The 13,876-nt window shown below is 52.7% G+C and overlaps 45 non-coding genes across 45 annotated transcripts; all 45 read left to right on the plus strand.

Annotated features, from left to right (window-relative positions):
- The first annotated feature begins 184 nt into the window (after nt 1–184).
- On the plus strand, nt 185–303 carry LOC122284995. Its single transcript, XR_006232337.1, has one exon. It is a non-coding gene; the product is annotated as a 5S ribosomal RNA (ribosomal RNA).
- Nucleotides 304–492: 189 nt separating this feature from the next.
- On the plus strand, nt 493–611 carry LOC122287445. The gene has a single exon (XR_006234739.1). It is a non-coding gene; the product is annotated as a 5S ribosomal RNA (ribosomal RNA).
- Nucleotides 612–800: 189 nt separating this feature from the next.
- On the plus strand, nt 801–919 carry LOC122284996. The gene has a single exon (XR_006232338.1). It is a non-coding gene; the product is annotated as a 5S ribosomal RNA (ribosomal RNA).
- A 189-nt stretch (nt 920–1,108) lies between these two features.
- On the plus strand, nt 1,109–1,227 carry LOC122287674. Its single transcript, XR_006234963.1, has one exon. It is a non-coding gene; the product is annotated as a 5S ribosomal RNA (ribosomal RNA).
- Nucleotides 1,228–1,416: 189 nt separating this feature from the next.
- LOC122284998 lies at nt 1,417–1,535 on the plus strand. The gene has a single exon (XR_006232340.1). It is a non-coding gene; the product is annotated as a 5S ribosomal RNA (ribosomal RNA).
- Nucleotides 1,536–1,724: 189 nt separating this feature from the next.
- LOC122284999 lies at nt 1,725–1,843 on the plus strand. Its single transcript, XR_006232341.1, has one exon. It is a non-coding gene; the product is annotated as a 5S ribosomal RNA (ribosomal RNA).
- A 189-nt stretch (nt 1,844–2,032) lies between these two features.
- Nucleotides 2,033–2,151, plus strand: LOC122287675. The gene has a single exon (XR_006234964.1). It is a non-coding gene; the product is annotated as a 5S ribosomal RNA (ribosomal RNA).
- A 189-nt stretch (nt 2,152–2,340) lies between these two features.
- Nucleotides 2,341–2,459, plus strand: LOC122287461. The gene has a single exon (XR_006234754.1). It is a non-coding gene; the product is annotated as a 5S ribosomal RNA (ribosomal RNA).
- Nucleotides 2,460–2,649: 190 nt separating this feature from the next.
- Nucleotides 2,650–2,768, plus strand: LOC122285000. Its single transcript, XR_006232342.1, has one exon. It is a non-coding gene; the product is annotated as a 5S ribosomal RNA (ribosomal RNA).
- Nucleotides 2,769–2,958: 190 nt separating this feature from the next.
- Nucleotides 2,959–3,077, plus strand: LOC122285001. The gene has a single exon (XR_006232343.1). It is a non-coding gene; the product is annotated as a 5S ribosomal RNA (ribosomal RNA).
- Nucleotides 3,078–3,267: 190 nt separating this feature from the next.
- Nucleotides 3,268–3,386, plus strand: LOC122285002. The gene has a single exon (XR_006232344.1). It is a non-coding gene; the product is annotated as a 5S ribosomal RNA (ribosomal RNA).
- A 190-nt stretch (nt 3,387–3,576) lies between these two features.
- On the plus strand, nt 3,577–3,695 carry LOC122285003. Its single transcript, XR_006232345.1, has one exon. It is a non-coding gene; the product is annotated as a 5S ribosomal RNA (ribosomal RNA).
- Nucleotides 3,696–3,884: 189 nt separating this feature from the next.
- Nucleotides 3,885–4,003, plus strand: LOC122287676. Its single transcript, XR_006234965.1, has one exon. It is a non-coding gene; the product is annotated as a 5S ribosomal RNA (ribosomal RNA).
- A 189-nt stretch (nt 4,004–4,192) lies between these two features.
- Nucleotides 4,193–4,311, plus strand: LOC122285004. Its single transcript, XR_006232346.1, has one exon. It is a non-coding gene; the product is annotated as a 5S ribosomal RNA (ribosomal RNA).
- Nucleotides 4,312–4,500: 189 nt separating this feature from the next.
- LOC122285005 lies at nt 4,501–4,619 on the plus strand. Its single transcript, XR_006232347.1, has one exon. It is a non-coding gene; the product is annotated as a 5S ribosomal RNA (ribosomal RNA).
- A 178-nt stretch (nt 4,620–4,797) lies between these two features.
- On the plus strand, nt 4,798–4,916 carry LOC122285007. Its single transcript, XR_006232348.1, has one exon. It is a non-coding gene; the product is annotated as a 5S ribosomal RNA (ribosomal RNA).
- A 189-nt stretch (nt 4,917–5,105) lies between these two features.
- Nucleotides 5,106–5,224, plus strand: LOC122287355. Its single transcript, XR_006234652.1, has one exon. It is a non-coding gene; the product is annotated as a 5S ribosomal RNA (ribosomal RNA).
- A 189-nt stretch (nt 5,225–5,413) lies between these two features.
- On the plus strand, nt 5,414–5,532 carry LOC122285008. Its single transcript, XR_006232349.1, has one exon. It is a non-coding gene; the product is annotated as a 5S ribosomal RNA (ribosomal RNA).
- A 189-nt stretch (nt 5,533–5,721) lies between these two features.
- Nucleotides 5,722–5,840, plus strand: LOC122285010. The gene has a single exon (XR_006232351.1). It is a non-coding gene; the product is annotated as a 5S ribosomal RNA (ribosomal RNA).
- Nucleotides 5,841–6,029: 189 nt separating this feature from the next.
- Nucleotides 6,030–6,148, plus strand: LOC122285011. The gene has a single exon (XR_006232352.1). It is a non-coding gene; the product is annotated as a 5S ribosomal RNA (ribosomal RNA).
- Nucleotides 6,149–6,337: 189 nt separating this feature from the next.
- Nucleotides 6,338–6,456, plus strand: LOC122287678. Its single transcript, XR_006234967.1, has one exon. It is a non-coding gene; the product is annotated as a 5S ribosomal RNA (ribosomal RNA).
- A 189-nt stretch (nt 6,457–6,645) lies between these two features.
- On the plus strand, nt 6,646–6,764 carry LOC122285012. The gene has a single exon (XR_006232353.1). It is a non-coding gene; the product is annotated as a 5S ribosomal RNA (ribosomal RNA).
- A 189-nt stretch (nt 6,765–6,953) lies between these two features.
- LOC122285013 lies at nt 6,954–7,072 on the plus strand. Its single transcript, XR_006232354.1, has one exon. It is a non-coding gene; the product is annotated as a 5S ribosomal RNA (ribosomal RNA).
- A 178-nt stretch (nt 7,073–7,250) lies between these two features.
- Nucleotides 7,251–7,369, plus strand: LOC122285014. Its single transcript, XR_006232355.1, has one exon. It is a non-coding gene; the product is annotated as a 5S ribosomal RNA (ribosomal RNA).
- A 189-nt stretch (nt 7,370–7,558) lies between these two features.
- LOC122287357 lies at nt 7,559–7,677 on the plus strand. Its single transcript, XR_006234653.1, has one exon. It is a non-coding gene; the product is annotated as a 5S ribosomal RNA (ribosomal RNA).
- A 190-nt stretch (nt 7,678–7,867) lies between these two features.
- Nucleotides 7,868–7,986, plus strand: LOC122285016. The gene has a single exon (XR_006232357.1). It is a non-coding gene; the product is annotated as a 5S ribosomal RNA (ribosomal RNA).
- Nucleotides 7,987–8,176: 190 nt separating this feature from the next.
- On the plus strand, nt 8,177–8,295 carry LOC122285017. Its single transcript, XR_006232358.1, has one exon. It is a non-coding gene; the product is annotated as a 5S ribosomal RNA (ribosomal RNA).
- Nucleotides 8,296–8,484: 189 nt separating this feature from the next.
- On the plus strand, nt 8,485–8,603 carry LOC122285018. The gene has a single exon (XR_006232359.1). It is a non-coding gene; the product is annotated as a 5S ribosomal RNA (ribosomal RNA).
- A 189-nt stretch (nt 8,604–8,792) lies between these two features.
- LOC122287679 lies at nt 8,793–8,911 on the plus strand. Its single transcript, XR_006234968.1, has one exon. It is a non-coding gene; the product is annotated as a 5S ribosomal RNA (ribosomal RNA).
- Nucleotides 8,912–9,100: 189 nt separating this feature from the next.
- Nucleotides 9,101–9,219, plus strand: LOC122285019. The gene has a single exon (XR_006232360.1). It is a non-coding gene; the product is annotated as a 5S ribosomal RNA (ribosomal RNA).
- Nucleotides 9,220–9,407: 188 nt separating this feature from the next.
- On the plus strand, nt 9,408–9,526 carry LOC122285020. The gene has a single exon (XR_006232361.1). It is a non-coding gene; the product is annotated as a 5S ribosomal RNA (ribosomal RNA).
- A 190-nt stretch (nt 9,527–9,716) lies between these two features.
- On the plus strand, nt 9,717–9,836 carry LOC122288730. The gene has a single exon (XR_006235982.1). It is a non-coding gene; the product is annotated as a 5S ribosomal RNA (ribosomal RNA).
- Nucleotides 9,837–10,025: 189 nt separating this feature from the next.
- LOC122285023 lies at nt 10,026–10,144 on the plus strand. Its single transcript, XR_006232363.1, has one exon. It is a non-coding gene; the product is annotated as a 5S ribosomal RNA (ribosomal RNA).
- Nucleotides 10,145–10,333: 189 nt separating this feature from the next.
- Nucleotides 10,334–10,452, plus strand: LOC122285024. The gene has a single exon (XR_006232364.1). It is a non-coding gene; the product is annotated as a 5S ribosomal RNA (ribosomal RNA).
- Nucleotides 10,453–10,631: 179 nt separating this feature from the next.
- LOC122285025 lies at nt 10,632–10,750 on the plus strand. Its single transcript, XR_006232365.1, has one exon. It is a non-coding gene; the product is annotated as a 5S ribosomal RNA (ribosomal RNA).
- A 190-nt stretch (nt 10,751–10,940) lies between these two features.
- On the plus strand, nt 10,941–11,059 carry LOC122287358. Its single transcript, XR_006234654.1, has one exon. It is a non-coding gene; the product is annotated as a 5S ribosomal RNA (ribosomal RNA).
- A 189-nt stretch (nt 11,060–11,248) lies between these two features.
- On the plus strand, nt 11,249–11,367 carry LOC122285026. The gene has a single exon (XR_006232366.1). It is a non-coding gene; the product is annotated as a 5S ribosomal RNA (ribosomal RNA).
- A 189-nt stretch (nt 11,368–11,556) lies between these two features.
- On the plus strand, nt 11,557–11,675 carry LOC122285027. The gene has a single exon (XR_006232367.1). It is a non-coding gene; the product is annotated as a 5S ribosomal RNA (ribosomal RNA).
- A 189-nt stretch (nt 11,676–11,864) lies between these two features.
- LOC122285028 lies at nt 11,865–11,983 on the plus strand. The gene has a single exon (XR_006232368.1). It is a non-coding gene; the product is annotated as a 5S ribosomal RNA (ribosomal RNA).
- Nucleotides 11,984–12,172: 189 nt separating this feature from the next.
- On the plus strand, nt 12,173–12,291 carry LOC122287680. The gene has a single exon (XR_006234969.1). It is a non-coding gene; the product is annotated as a 5S ribosomal RNA (ribosomal RNA).
- A 189-nt stretch (nt 12,292–12,480) lies between these two features.
- On the plus strand, nt 12,481–12,599 carry LOC122285029. Its single transcript, XR_006232369.1, has one exon. It is a non-coding gene; the product is annotated as a 5S ribosomal RNA (ribosomal RNA).
- A 189-nt stretch (nt 12,600–12,788) lies between these two features.
- On the plus strand, nt 12,789–12,907 carry LOC122285030. The gene has a single exon (XR_006232370.1). It is a non-coding gene; the product is annotated as a 5S ribosomal RNA (ribosomal RNA).
- Nucleotides 12,908–13,085: 178 nt separating this feature from the next.
- Nucleotides 13,086–13,204, plus strand: LOC122285031. Its single transcript, XR_006232371.1, has one exon. It is a non-coding gene; the product is annotated as a 5S ribosomal RNA (ribosomal RNA).
- Nucleotides 13,205–13,393: 189 nt separating this feature from the next.
- LOC122287359 lies at nt 13,394–13,512 on the plus strand. Its single transcript, XR_006234655.1, has one exon. It is a non-coding gene; the product is annotated as a 5S ribosomal RNA (ribosomal RNA).
- Nucleotides 13,513–13,701: 189 nt separating this feature from the next.
- Nucleotides 13,702–13,820, plus strand: LOC122285032. Its single transcript, XR_006232372.1, has one exon. It is a non-coding gene; the product is annotated as a 5S ribosomal RNA (ribosomal RNA).
- The last annotated feature ends 56 nt before the right edge of the window (nt 13,821–13,876 follow it).

Raw genomic sequence — 13,876 nt, forward strand, 5'->3', positions numbered from 1 at the left:
TTTATTTTTACCGCATCTCCGGTCGGATGGACCGGAACGACAACCGGGCAATGGATTCTTAGGAAAATCGCACCGACCCCATCGCGTAGCGATGGGTATCGATCAGATCGCCGGTTGGCATGGGATAGGCATGGTGCGGCTAGGTCGTAATAGGATTATATTAGTTTTTCGCTGGTAGCATGATGGGTGCGATCATACCAGCACTAATGCACCGGATCCCATCAGAACTCCGCAGTTAAGCGTGCTTGGGCGAGAGTAGTACTAGGATGGGTGACCTCCTGGGAAGTCCTCGTGTTGCACCCCCCCTTTTAATTTTTACCGCATCTCTGGTCGGATGGACCGGAACGAGAACCAGGGAATGGATTTTTAGGAAAATCGAACCGACCCCATCGCGTAGCTATGGGTATCGGTCAGATCGCCGGTTGGCATGAGATAGGCAGGGTGCGGCTAGGTCGTAATAGGATTATATTAGTTTTTCGCTGGTAGCATGATGGGTGCGATCATACCAGCACTAATGCACCGGATCCCATCAGAACTCCGCAGTTAAGCGTGCTTGGGCGAGAGTAGTACTAGGATGGGTGTCCTCCTGGGAAGTCCTCGTGTTGCACCCCCCCTTTTTATTTTTACCGCATCTCCGGTCGGATGGACCGGAACGACAACCGGGCAATGGATTCTTAGGAAAATCGCACCGACCCCATCGCGTAGCAATGGGTATCGATCAGATCGCCGGTTGGCATGGGATAGGCATGGTGCGGCTAGGTCGTAATAGGATTATATTAGTTTTTCGCTGGTAGCATGATGGGTGCGATCATACCAGCACTAATGCACCGGATCCCATCAGAACTCCGCAGTTAAGCGTGCTTGGGCGAGAGTAGTACTAGGATGGGTGACCTCCTGGGAAGTCCTCGTGTTGCACCCCCCCTTTTTATTTTTACCGCATCTCCGGTCGGATGGACCGGAACGACAACCGGGCAATGGATTCTTAGGAAAATCGCACCGACCCCATCGCGTAGCAATGGGTATCGATCAGATCGCCGGTTGGCATGGGATAGGCATGGTGCGGCTAGGTCGTAATAGGATTATATTAGTTTTTCGCTGGTAGCATGATGGGTGCGATCATACCAGCACTAATGCACCGGATCCCATCAGAACTCCGCAGTTAATCGTGCTTGGGCGAGAGTAGTACTAGGATGGGTGACCTCCTGGGAAGTCCTCGTGTTGCACCCCCCCTTTTTATTTTTACCGCATCTCCGGTCGGATGGACCGGAACGACAACCGGGCAATGGATTCTTAGGAAAATCGCACCGACCCCATCGCGTAGCAATGGGTATCGATCAGATCGCCGGTTGGCATGGGATAGGCAGGGTGCGGCTAGGTCGTAATAGGATTATATTAGTTTTTCGCTGGTAGCATGATGGGTGCGATCATACCAGCACTAATGCACCGGATCCCATCAGAACTCCGCAGTTAAGCGTGCTTGGGCGAGAGTAGTACTAGGATGGGTGACCTCCTGGGAAGTCCTCGTGTTGCACCCCCCCTTTTTATTTTTACCGCATCTCCGGTCGGATGGACCGGAACGACAACCGGGCAATGGATTCTTAGGAAAATCGCACCGACCCCATCGCGTAGCGATGGGTATCGATCAGATCGCCGGTTGGCATGGGATAGGCATGGTGCGGCTAGGTCGTAATAGGATTATATTAGTTTTTCGCTGGTAGCATGATGGGTGCGATCATACCAGCACTAATGCACCGGATCCCATCAGAACTCCGCAGTTAAGCGTGCTTGGGCGAGAGTAGTACTAGGATGGGTGACCTCCTGGGAAGTCCTCGTGTTGCACCCCCCCTTTTTATTTTTACCGCATCTCCGGTCGGATGGACCGGAACGACAACCGGGCAATGGATTCTTAGGAAAATCGCACCGACCCCATCGCGTAGCAATGGGTATCGATCAGATCGCCGGTTGGCATGGGATAGGCATGGTGCGGCTAGGTCGTAATAGGATTATATTAGTTTTTCGCTGGTAGCATGATGGGTGCGATCATACCAGCACTAATGCACCGGATCCCATCAGAACTCCGCAGTTAATCGTGCTTGGGCGAGAGTAGTACTAGGATGGGTGACCTCCTGGGAAGTCCTCGTGTTGCACCCCCCCTTTTTATTTTTACCGCATCTCCGGTCGGATGGACCGGAACGACAACCGGGCAATGGATTCTTAGGAAAATCGCACCGACCCCATCGCGTAGCAATGGGTATCGATCAGATCGCCGGTTGGCATGGGATAGGCAGGGTGCGGCTAGGTCGTAATAGGATTATATTAGTTTTTCGCTGGTGGCATGATGGGTGCGATCATACCAGCACTAATGCACCGGATCCCATCAGAACTCCGCAGTTAAGCGTGCTTGGGCGAGAGTTGTACTAGGATGGGTGACCTCCTGGGAAGTCCTCGTGTTGCACCCCCCCCTTTTTATTTTTACCGCATCTCCGGTCGGATGGACCGGAACGACAACCGGGCAATGGATTATTAGGAAAATCGCACCGACCCCATCGCGTAGCGATGGGTATCGATCAGATCGCCGGTTGGCATGGGATAGGCATGGTGCGGCTAGGTCGTAATAGGATTATATTAGTTTTTCGCTGGTAGCATGATGGGTGCGATCATACCAGCACTAATGCACCGGATCCCATCAGAACTCCGCAGTTAAGCGTGCTTGGGCGAGAGTAGTACTAGGATGGGTGACCTCCTGGGAAGTCCTCGTGTTGCACCCCCCCTTTTAATTTTTTACCGCATCTCTGGTCGGATGGACCGGAACGAGAACCAGGGAATGGATTTTTAGGAAAATCGCACCGACCCCATCGCGTAGCTATGGGTATCGGTCAGATCGCCGGTTGGCATGAGATAGGCAGGGTGCGGCTAGGTCGTAATAGGATTATATTAGTTTTTCGCTGGTAGCATGATGGGTGCGATCATACCAGCACTAATGCACCGGATCCCATCAGAACTCCGCAGTTAAGCGTGCTTGGGCGAGAGTAGTACTAGGATGGGTGACCTCCTGGGAAGTCCTCGTGTTGCACCCCCCCCTTTTTATTTTTACCGCATCTCCGGTCGGATGGACCGGAACGACAACCGGGCAATGGATTCTTAGGAAAATCGCACCGACCCCATCGCGTAGCAATGGGTATCGATCAGATCGCCGGTTGGCATGGGATAGGCATGGTGCGGCTAGGTCGTAATAGGATTATATTAGTTTTTCGCTGGTAGCATGATGGGTGCGATCATACCAGCACTAATGCACCGGATCCCATCAGAACTCCGCAGTTAAGCGTGCTTGGGCGAGAGTAGTACTAGGATGGGTGACCTCCTGGGAAGTCCTCGTGTTGCACCCCCCCTTTTAATTTTTACCGCATCTCTGGTCGGATGGACCGGAACGAGAACCAGGGAATGGATTTTTAGGAAAATCGCACCGACCCCATCGCGTAGCAATGGGTATCGGTCAGATCGCCGGTTGGCATGAGATAGGCAGGGTGCGGCTAGGTCGTAATAGGATTATATTAGTTTTTTCGCTGGTAGCATGATGGGTGCGATCATACCAGCACTAATGCACCGGATCCCATCAGAACTCCGCAGTTAAGCGTGCTTGGGCGAGAGTAGTACTAGGATGGGTGACCTCCTGGGAAGTCCTCGTGTTGCACCCCCCCTTTTTATTTTTACCGCATCTCCGGTCGGATGGACCGGAACGACAACCGGGCAATGGATTCTTAGGAAAATCGCACCGACCCCATCGCGTAGCAATGGGTATCGATCAGATCGCCGGTTGGCATGGGATAGGCATGGTGCGGCTAGGTCGTAATAGGATTATATTAGTTTTTCGCTGGTAGCATGATGGGTGCGATCATACCAGCACTAATGCACCGGATCCCATCAGAACTCCGCAGTTAATCGTGCTTGGGCGAGAGTAGTACTAGGATGGGTGACCTCCTGGGAAGTCCTCGTGTTGCACCCCCCCTTTTTATTTTTACCGCATCTCCGGTCGGATGGACCGGAACGACAACCGGGCAATGGATTCTTAGGAAAATCGCACCGACCCCATCGCGTAGCAATGGGTATCGATCAGATCGCCGGTTGGCATGGGATAGGCAGGGTGCGGCTAGGTCGTAATAGGATTATATTAGTTTTTCGCTGGTAGCATGATGGGTGCGATCATACCAGCACTAATGCACCGGATCCCATCAGAACTCCGCAGTTAAGCGTGCTTGGGCGAGAGTAGTACTAGGATGGGTGACCTCCTGGGAAGTCCTCGTGTTGCACCCCCCCTTTTTATTTTTACCGCATCTCCGGTCGGATGGACCGGAACGACAACCGGGCAATGGATTCTTAGGAAAATCGCACCGACCCCATCGCGTAGCGATGGGTATCGATCAGATCGCCGGTTGGCATGGGATAGGCATGGTGCGGCTAGGTCGTAATAGGATTATATTAGTTTTTCGCTGGTAGCATGATGGGTGCGATCATACCAGCACTAATGCACCGGATCCCATCAGAACTCCGCAGTTAAGCGTGCTTGGGCGAGAGTAGTACTAGGATGGGTGACCTCCTGGGAAGTCCTCGTGTTGCACCCCCCCTTTTTATTTTTACCGCATCTCCGGTCGGATGGACCGGAACGACAACCGGGCAATGGATTCTTAGGAAAATCGCACCGACCCCATCGCTATCAATCAGATCGCCAGTTGGCATGGGATAGGCAGGGTGCGGCTAGGTCGTAATAGGATTATATTTGTTTTTCGCTGGTAGCATGATGGGTGCGATCATACCAGCACTAATGCACCGGATCCCATCAGAACTCCGCAGTTAAGCGTGCTTGGGCGAGAGTAGTACTAGGATGGGTGACCTCCTGGGAAGTCCTCGTGTTGCACCCCCCCTTTTAATTTTTACCGCATCTCTGGTCGGATGGACCGGAACGAGAACCAGGGAATGGATTTTTAGGAAAATCGCACCGACCCCATCGCGTAGCGATGGGTATCGGTCAGATCGCCGGTTGGCATGAGATAGGCAGGGTGCGGCTAGGTCGTAATAGGATTATATTAGTTTTTCGCTGGTAGCATGATGGGTGCGATCATACCAGCACTAATGCACCGGATCCCATAAGAACTCCGCAGTTAAGCGTGCTTGGGCGAGAGTAGTACTAGGATGGGTGACCTCCTGGGAAGTCCTCGTGTTGCACCCCCCCTTTTAATTTTTACCGCATCTCTGGTCGGATGGACCGGAACGAGAACCAGGGAATGGATTTTTAGGAAAATCGCACCGACCCCATCGCGTAGCTATGGGTATCGGTCAGATCGCCGGTTGGCATGAGATAGGCAGGGTGCGGCTAGGTCGTAATAGGATTATATTAGTTTTTCGCTGGTAGCATGATGGGTGCGATCATACCAGCACTAATGCACCGGATCCCATCAGAACTCCGCAGTTAAGCGTGCTTGGGCGAGAGTAGTACTAGGATGGGTGACCTCCTGGGAAGTCCTCGTGTTGCACCCCCCCTTTTTATTTTTACCGCATCTCCGGTCGGATGGACCGGAACGACAACCGGGCAATGGATTCTTAGGAAAATCGCACCGACCCCATCGCGTAGCAATGGGTATCGATCAGATCGCCGGTTGGCATGGGATAGGCATGGTGCGGCTAGGTCGTAATAGGATTATATTAGTTTTTCGCTGGTAGCATGATGGGTGCGATCATACCAGCACTAATGCACCGGATCCCATCAGAACTCCGCAGTTAAGCGTGCTTGGGCGAGAGTAGTACTAGGATGGGTGACCTCCTGGGAAGTCCTCGTGTTGCACCCCCCCTTTTAATTTTTACCGCATCTCTGGTCGGATGGACCGGAACGAGAACCAGGGAATGGATTTTTAGGAAAATCGCACCGACCCCATCGCGTAGCAATGGGTATCGGTCAGATCGCCGGTTGGCATGAGATAGGCAGGGTGCGGCTAGGTCGTAATAGGATTATATTAGTTTTTCGCTGGTAGCATGATGGGTGCGATCATACCAGCACTAATGCACCGGATCCCATCAGAACTCCGCAGTTAAGCGTGCTTGGGCGAGAGTAGTACTAGGATGGGTGACCTCCTGGGAAGTCCTCGTGTTGCACCCCCCCTTTTTATTTTTACCGCATCTCCGGTCGGATGGACCGGAACGACAACCGGGCAATGGATTCTTAGGAAAATCGCACCGACCCCATCGCGTAGCAATGGGTATCGATCAGATCGCCGGTTGGCATGGGATAGGCATGGTGCGGCTAGGTCGTAATAGGATTATATTAGTTTTTCGCTGGTAGCATGATGGGTGCGATCATACCAGCACTAATGCACCGGATCCCATCAGAACTCCGCAGTTAATCGTGCTTGGGCGAGAGTAGTACTAGGATGGGTGACCTCCTGGGAAGTCCTCGTGTTGCACCCCCCCTTTTTATTTTTACCGCATCTCCGGTCGGATGGACCGGAACGACAACCGGGCAATGGATTCTTAGGAAAATCGCACCGACCCCATCGCGTAGCAATGGGTATCGATCAGATCGCCGGTTGGCATGGGATAGGCAGGGTGCGGCTAGGTCGTAATAGGATTATATTAGTTTTTCGCTGGTAGCATGATGGGTGCGATCATACCAGCACTAATGCACCGGATCCCATCAGAACTCCGCAGTTAAGCGTGCTTGGGCGAGAGTAGTACTAGGATGGGTGACCTCCTGGGAAGTCCTCGTGTTGCACCCCCCCTTTTTATTTTTACCGCATCTCCGGTCGGATGGACCGGAACGACAACCGGGCAATGGATTCTTAGGAAAATCGCACCGACCCCATCGCGTAGCGATGGGTATCGATCAGATCGCCGGTTGGCATGGGATAGGCATGGTGCGGCTAGGTCGTAATAGGATTATATTAGTTTTTCGCTGGTAGCATGATGGGTGCGATCATACCAGCACTAATGCACCGGATCCCATCAGAACTCCGCAGTTAAGCGTGCTTGGGCGAGAGTAGTACTAGGATGGGTGACCTCCTGGGAAGTCCTCGTGTTGCACCCCCCCTTTTTATTTTTACCGCATCTCCGGTCGGATGGACCGGAACGACAACCGGGCAATGGATTCTTAGGAAAATCGCACCGACCCCATCGCTATCAATCAGATCGCCAGTTGGCATGGGATAGGCAGGGTGCGGCTAGGTCGTAATAGGATTATATTTGTTTTTCGCTGGTAGCATGATGGGTGCGATCATACCAGCACTAATGCACCGGATCCCATCAGAACTCCGCAGTTAAGCGTGCTTGGGCGAGAGTAGTACTAGGATGGGTGACCTCCTGGGAAGTCCTCGTGTTGCACCCCCCCTTTTAATTTTTACCGCATCTCTGGTCGGATGGACCGGAACGAGAACCAGGGAATGGATTTTTAGGAAAATCGCACCGACCCCATCGCGTAGCGATGGGTATCGGTCAGATCGCCGGTTGGCATGAGATAGGCAGGGTGCGGCTAGGTCGTAATAGGATTATATTAGTTTTTCGCTGGTAGCATGATGGGTGCGATCATACCAGCACTAATGCACCGGATCCCATAAGAACTCCGCAGTTAAGCGTGCTTGGGCGAGAGTAGTACTAGGATGGGTGACCTCCTGGGAAGTCCTCGTGTTGCACCCCCCCTTTTAATTTTTACCGCATCTCTGGTCGGATGGACCGGAACGAGAACCAGGGAATGGATTTTTAGGAAAATCGCACCGACCCCATCGCGTAGCAATGGGTATCGGTCAGATCGCCGGTTGGCATGAGATAGGCAGGGTGCGGCTAGGTCGTAATAGGATTATATTAGTTTTTTCGCTGGTAGCATGATGGGTGCGATCATACCAGCACTAATGCACCGGATCCCATCAGAACTCCGCAGTTAAGCGTGCTTGGGCGAGAGTAGTACTAGGATGGGTGACCTCCTGGGAAGTCCTCGTGTTGCACCCCCCCCTTTTTATTTTTACCGCATCTCCGGTCGGATGGACCGGAACGACAACCGGGCAATGGATTCTTAGGAAAATCGCACCGACCCCATCGCGTAGCAATGGGTATCGATCAGATCGCCGGTTGGCATGGGATAGGCATGGTGCGGCTAGGTCGTAATAGGATTATATTAGTTTTTCGCTGGTAGCATGATGGGTGCGATCATACCAGCACTAATGCACCGGATCCCATCAGAACTCCGCAGTTAAGCGTGCTTGGGCGAGAGTAGTACTAGGATGGGTGACCTCCTGGGAAGTCCTCGTGTTGCACCCCCCCTTTTAATTTTTACCGCATCTCTGGTCGGATGGACCGGAACGAGAACCAGGGAATGGATTTTTAGGAAAATCGCACCGACCCCATCGCGTAGCAATGGGTATCGGTCAGATCGCCGGTTGGCATGAGATAGGCAGGGTGCGGCTAGGTCGTAATAGGATTATATTAGTTTTTCGCTGGTAGCATGATGGGTGCGATCATACCAGCACTAATGCACCGGATCCCATCAGAACTCCGCAGTTAAGCGTGCTTGGGCGAGAGTAGTACTAGGATGGGTGACCTCCTGGGAAGTCCTCGTGTTGCACCCCCCCTTTTTATTTTTACCGCATCTCCGGTCGGATGGACCGGAACGACAACCGGGCAATGGATTCTTAGGAAAATCGCACCGACCCCATCGCGTAGCAATGGGTATCGATCAGATCGCCGGTTGGCATGGGATAGGCATGGTGCGGCTAGGTCGTAATAGGATTATATTAGTTTTTCGCTGGTAGCATGATGGGTGCGATCATACCAGCACTAATGCACCGGATCCCATCAGAACTCCGCAGTTAATCGTGCTTGGGCGAGAGTAGTACTAGGATGGGTGACCTCCTGGGAAGTCCTCGTGTTGCACCCCCCCTTTTTATTTTTACCGCATCTCCGGTCGGATGGACCGGAACGACAACCGGGCAATGGATTCTTAGGAAAATCGCACCGACCCCATCGCGTAGCAATGGGTATCGATCAGATCGCCGGTTGGCATGGGATAGGCAGGGTGCGGCTAGGTCGTAATAGGATTATATTAGTTTTTCGCTGGTAGCATGATGGGTGCGATCATACCAGCACTAATGCACCGGATCCCATCAGAACTCCGCAGTTAAGCGTGCTTGGGCGAGAGTAGTACTAGGATGGGTGACCTCCTGGGAAGTCCTCGTGTTGCACCCCCCTTTTTATTTTTACCGCATCTCCGGTCGGATGGACCGGAACGACAACCGGGCAATGGATTCTTAGGAAAATCGCACCGACCCCATCGCGTAGCAATGGGTATCGATCAGATCGCCGGTTGGCATGGGATAGGCATGGTGCGGCTAGGTCGTAATAGGATTATATTAGTTTTTCGCTGGTAGCATGATGGGTGCGATCATACCAGCACTAATGCACCGGATCCCATCAGAACTCCGCAGTTAAGCGTGCTTGGGCGAGAGTAGTACTAGGATGGGTGACCTCCTGGGAAGTCCTCGTGTTGCACCCCCCCTTTTAATTTTTACCGCATCTCTGGTCGGATGGGACCGGAACGAGAACCAGGGAATGGATTTTTAGGAAAATCGCACCGACCCCATCGCGTAGCAATGGGTATCGGTCAGATCGCCGGTTGGCATGAGATAGGCAGGGTGCGGCTAGGTCGTAATAGGATTATATTAGTTTTTCGCTGGTAGCATGATGGGTGCGATCATACCAGCACTAATGCACCGGATCCCATCAGAACTCCGCAGTTAAGCGTGCTTGGGCGAGAGTAGTACTAGGATGGGGTGACCTCCTGGGAAGTCCTCGTGTTGCACCCCCCCTTTTAATTTTTACCGCATCTCTGGTCGGATGGACCGGAACGAGAACCAGGGAATGGATTTTTAGGAAAATCGCACCGACCCCATCGCGTAGCAATGGGTATCGGTCAGATCGCCGGTTGGCATGAGATAGGCAGGGTGCGGCTAGGTCGTAATAGGATTATATTAGTTTTTCGCTGGTAGCATGATGGGTGCGATCATACCAGCACTAATGCACCGGATCCCATCAGAACTCCGCAGTTAAGCGTGCTTGGGCGAGAGTAGTACTAGGATGGGTGACCTCCTGGGAAGTCCTCGTGTTGCACCCCCCCTTTTTATTTTTACCGCATCTCCGGTCGGATGGACCGGAACGACAACCGGGCAATGGATTCTTAGGAAAATCGCACCGACCCCATCGCGTAGCGATGGGTATCGATCAGATCGCCGGTTGGCATGGGATAGGCATGGTGCGGCTAGGTCGTAATAGGATTATATTAGTTTTTCGCTGGTAGCATGATGGGTGCGATCATACCAGCACTAATGCACCGGATCCCATCAGAACTCCGCAGTTAAGCGTGCTTGGGCGAGAGTAGTACTAGGATGGGTGACCTCCTGGGAAGTCCTCGTGTTGCACCCCCCCTTTTTATTTTTACCGCATCTCCGGTCGGATGGACCGGAACGACAACCGGGCAATGGATTCTTAGGAAAATCGCACCGACCCCATCGCTATCAATCAGATCGCCAGTTGGCATGGGATAGGCAGGGTGCGGCTAGGTCGTAATAGGATTATATTTGTTTTTTCGCTGGTAGCATGATGGGTGCGATCATACCAGCACTAATGCACCGGATCCCATCAGAACTCCGCAGTTAAGCGTGCTTGGGCGAGAGTAGTACTAGGATGGGTGACCTCCTGGGAAGTCCTCGTGTTGCACCCCCCCCTTTTAATTTTTACCGCATCTCTGGTCGGATGGACCGGAACGAGAACCAGGGAATGGATTTTTAGGAAAATCGCACCGACCCCATCGCGTAGCGATGGGTATCGGTCAGATCGCCGGTTGGCATGAGATAGGCAGGGTGCGGCTAGGTCGTAATAGGATTATATTAGTTTTTCGCTGGTAGCATGATGGGTGCGATCATACCAGCACTAATGCACCGGATCCCATAAGAACTCCGCAGTTAAGCGTGCTTGGGCGAGAGTAGTACTAGGATGGGTGACCTCCTGGGAAGTCCTCGTGTTGCACCCCCCCTTTTAATTTTTACCGCATCTCTGGTCGGATGGACCGGAACGAGAACCAGGGAATGGATTTTTAGGAAAATCGCACCGACCCCATCGCGTAGCAATGGGTATCGGTCAGATCGCCGGTTGGCATGAGATAGGCAGGGTGCGGCTAGGTCGTAATAGGATTATATTAGTTTTTCGCTGGTAGCATGATGGGTGCGATCATACCAGCACTAATGCACCGGATCCCATCAGAACTCCGCAGTTAAGCGTGCTTGGGCGAGAGTAGTACTAGGATGGGTGACCTCCTGGGAAGTCCTCGTGTTGCACCCCCCCTTTTTATTTTTACCGCATCTCCGGTCGGATGGACCGGAACGACAACCGGGCAATGGATTCTTAGGAAAATCGCACCGACCCCATCGCGTAGCAATGGGTATCGATCAGATCGCCGGTTGGCATGGGATAGGCATGGTGCGGCTAGGTCGTAATAGGATTATATTAGTTTTTCGCTGGTAGCATGATGGGTGCGATCATACCAGCACTAATGCACCGGATCCCATCAGAACTCCGCAGTTAAGCGTGCTTGGGCGAGAGTAGTACTAGGATGGGTGACCTCCTGGGAAGTCCTCGTGTTGCACCCCCCCTTTTAATTTTTACCGCATCTCTGGTCGGATGGACCGGAACGAGAACCAGGGAATGGATTTTTAGGAAAATCGCACCGACCCCATCGCGTAGCAATGGGTATCGGTCAGATCGCCGGTTGGCATGAGATAGGCAGGGTGCGGCTAGGTCGTAATAGGATTATATTAGTTTTTCGCTGGTAGCATGATGGGTGCGATCATACCAGCACTAATGCACCGGATCCCATCAGAACTCCGCAGTTAAGCGTGCTTGGGCGAGAGTAGTACTAGGATGGGTGACCTCCTGGGAAGTCCTCGTGTTGCACCCCCCCTTTTTATTTTTACCGCATCTCCGGTCGGATGGACCGGAACGACAACCGGGCAATGGATTCTTAGGAAAATCGCACCGACCCCATCGCGTAGCAATGGGTATCGATCAGATCGCCGGTTGGCATGGGATAGGCATGGTGCGGCTAGGTCGTAATAGGATTATATTAGTTTTTCGCTGGTAGCATGATGGGTGCGATCATACCAGCACTAATGCACCGGATCCCATCAGAACTCCGCAGTTAATCGTGCTTGGGCGAGAGTAGTACTAGGATGGGTGACCTCCTGGGAAGTCCTCGTGTTGCACCCCCCCTTTTTATTTTTACCGCATCTCCGGTCGGATGGACCGGAACGACAACCGGGCAATGGATTCTTAGGAAAATCGCACCGACCCCATCGCGTAGCAATGGGTATCGATCAGATCGCCGGTTGGCATGGGATAGGCAGGGTGCGGCTAGGTCGTAATAGGATTATATTAGTTTTTCGCTGGTAGCATGATGGGTGCGATCATACCAGCACTAATGCACCGGATCCCATCAGAACTCCGCAGTTAAGCGTGCTTGGGCGAGAGTAGTACTAGGATGGGTGACCTCCTGGGAAGTCCTCGTGTTGCACCCCCCCTTTTTATTTTTACCGCATCTCCGGTCGGATGGACCGGAACGACAACCGGGCAATGGATTCTTAGGAAAATCGCACCGACCCCATCGCGTAGCGATGGGTATCGATCAGATCGCCGGTTGGCATGGGATAGGCATGGTGCGGCTAGGTCGTAATAGGATTATATTAGTTTTTCGCTGGTAGCATGATGGGTGCGATCATACCAGCACTAATGCACCGGATCCCATCAGAACTCCGCAGTTAAGCGTGCTTGGGCGAGAGTAGTACTAGGATGGGTGACCTCCTGGGAAGTCCTCGTGTTGCACCCCCCCTTTTTATTTTTACCGCATCTCCGGTCGGATGGACCGGAACGACAACCGGGCAATGGATTCTTAGGAAAATCGCACCGACCCCATCGCTATCAATCAGATCGCCAGTTGGCATGGGATAGGCAGGGTGCGGCTAGGTCGTAATAGGATTATATTTGTTTTTCGCTGGTAGCATGATGGGTGCGATCATACCAGCACTAATGCACCGGATCCCATCAGAACTCCGCAGTTAAGCGTGCTTGGGCGAGAGTAGTACTAGGATGGGTGACCTCCTGGGAAGTCCTCGTGTTGCACCCCCCCTTTTAATTTTTACCGCATCTCTGGTCGGATGGACCGGAACGAGAACCAGGGAATGGATTTTTAGGAAAATCGCACCGACCCCATCGCGTAGCGATGGGTATCGGTCAGATCGCCGGTTGGCATGAGATAGGCAGGGTGCGGCTAGGTCGTAATAGGATTATATTAGTTTTTCGCTGGTAGCATGATGGGTGCGATCATACCAGCACTAATGCACCGGATCCCATAAGAACTCCGCAGTTAAGCGTGCTTGGGCGAGAGTAGTACTAGGATGGGTGACCTCCTGGGAAGTCCTCGTGTTGCACCCCCCCTTTTAATTTTTACCGCATCTCTGGTCGGATGGACCGGAACGAGAACCAGGGAATGGATTTTTAGGAAAATCGCACCGACCCCATCGCGTAGCAATGGGTATCGGTCAGATCGCCGGTTGGCATGAGATAGGCAGGGTGCGGCTAGGTCGTAATAGGATTATATTAGTTTTTCGCTGGTAGCATGATGGGTGCGATCATACCAGCACTAATGCACCGGATCCCATCAGAACTCCGCAGTTAAGCGTGCTTGGGCGAGAGTAGTACTAGGATGGGTGACCTCCTGGGAAGTCCTCGTGTTGCACCCCCCCTTTTTATTTTTACCGCATCTCCGGTCGGATGGACCGGAACGACAACCGGGCAA

Source organism: Carya illinoinensis, chromosome 11 (assembly GCF_018687715.1).
Source record: "Carya illinoinensis cultivar Pawnee chromosome 11, C.illinoinensisPawnee_v1, whole genome shotgun sequence".
Lineage (NCBI taxonomy): Eukaryota > Viridiplantae > Streptophyta > Magnoliopsida > Fagales > Juglandaceae > Carya > Carya illinoinensis.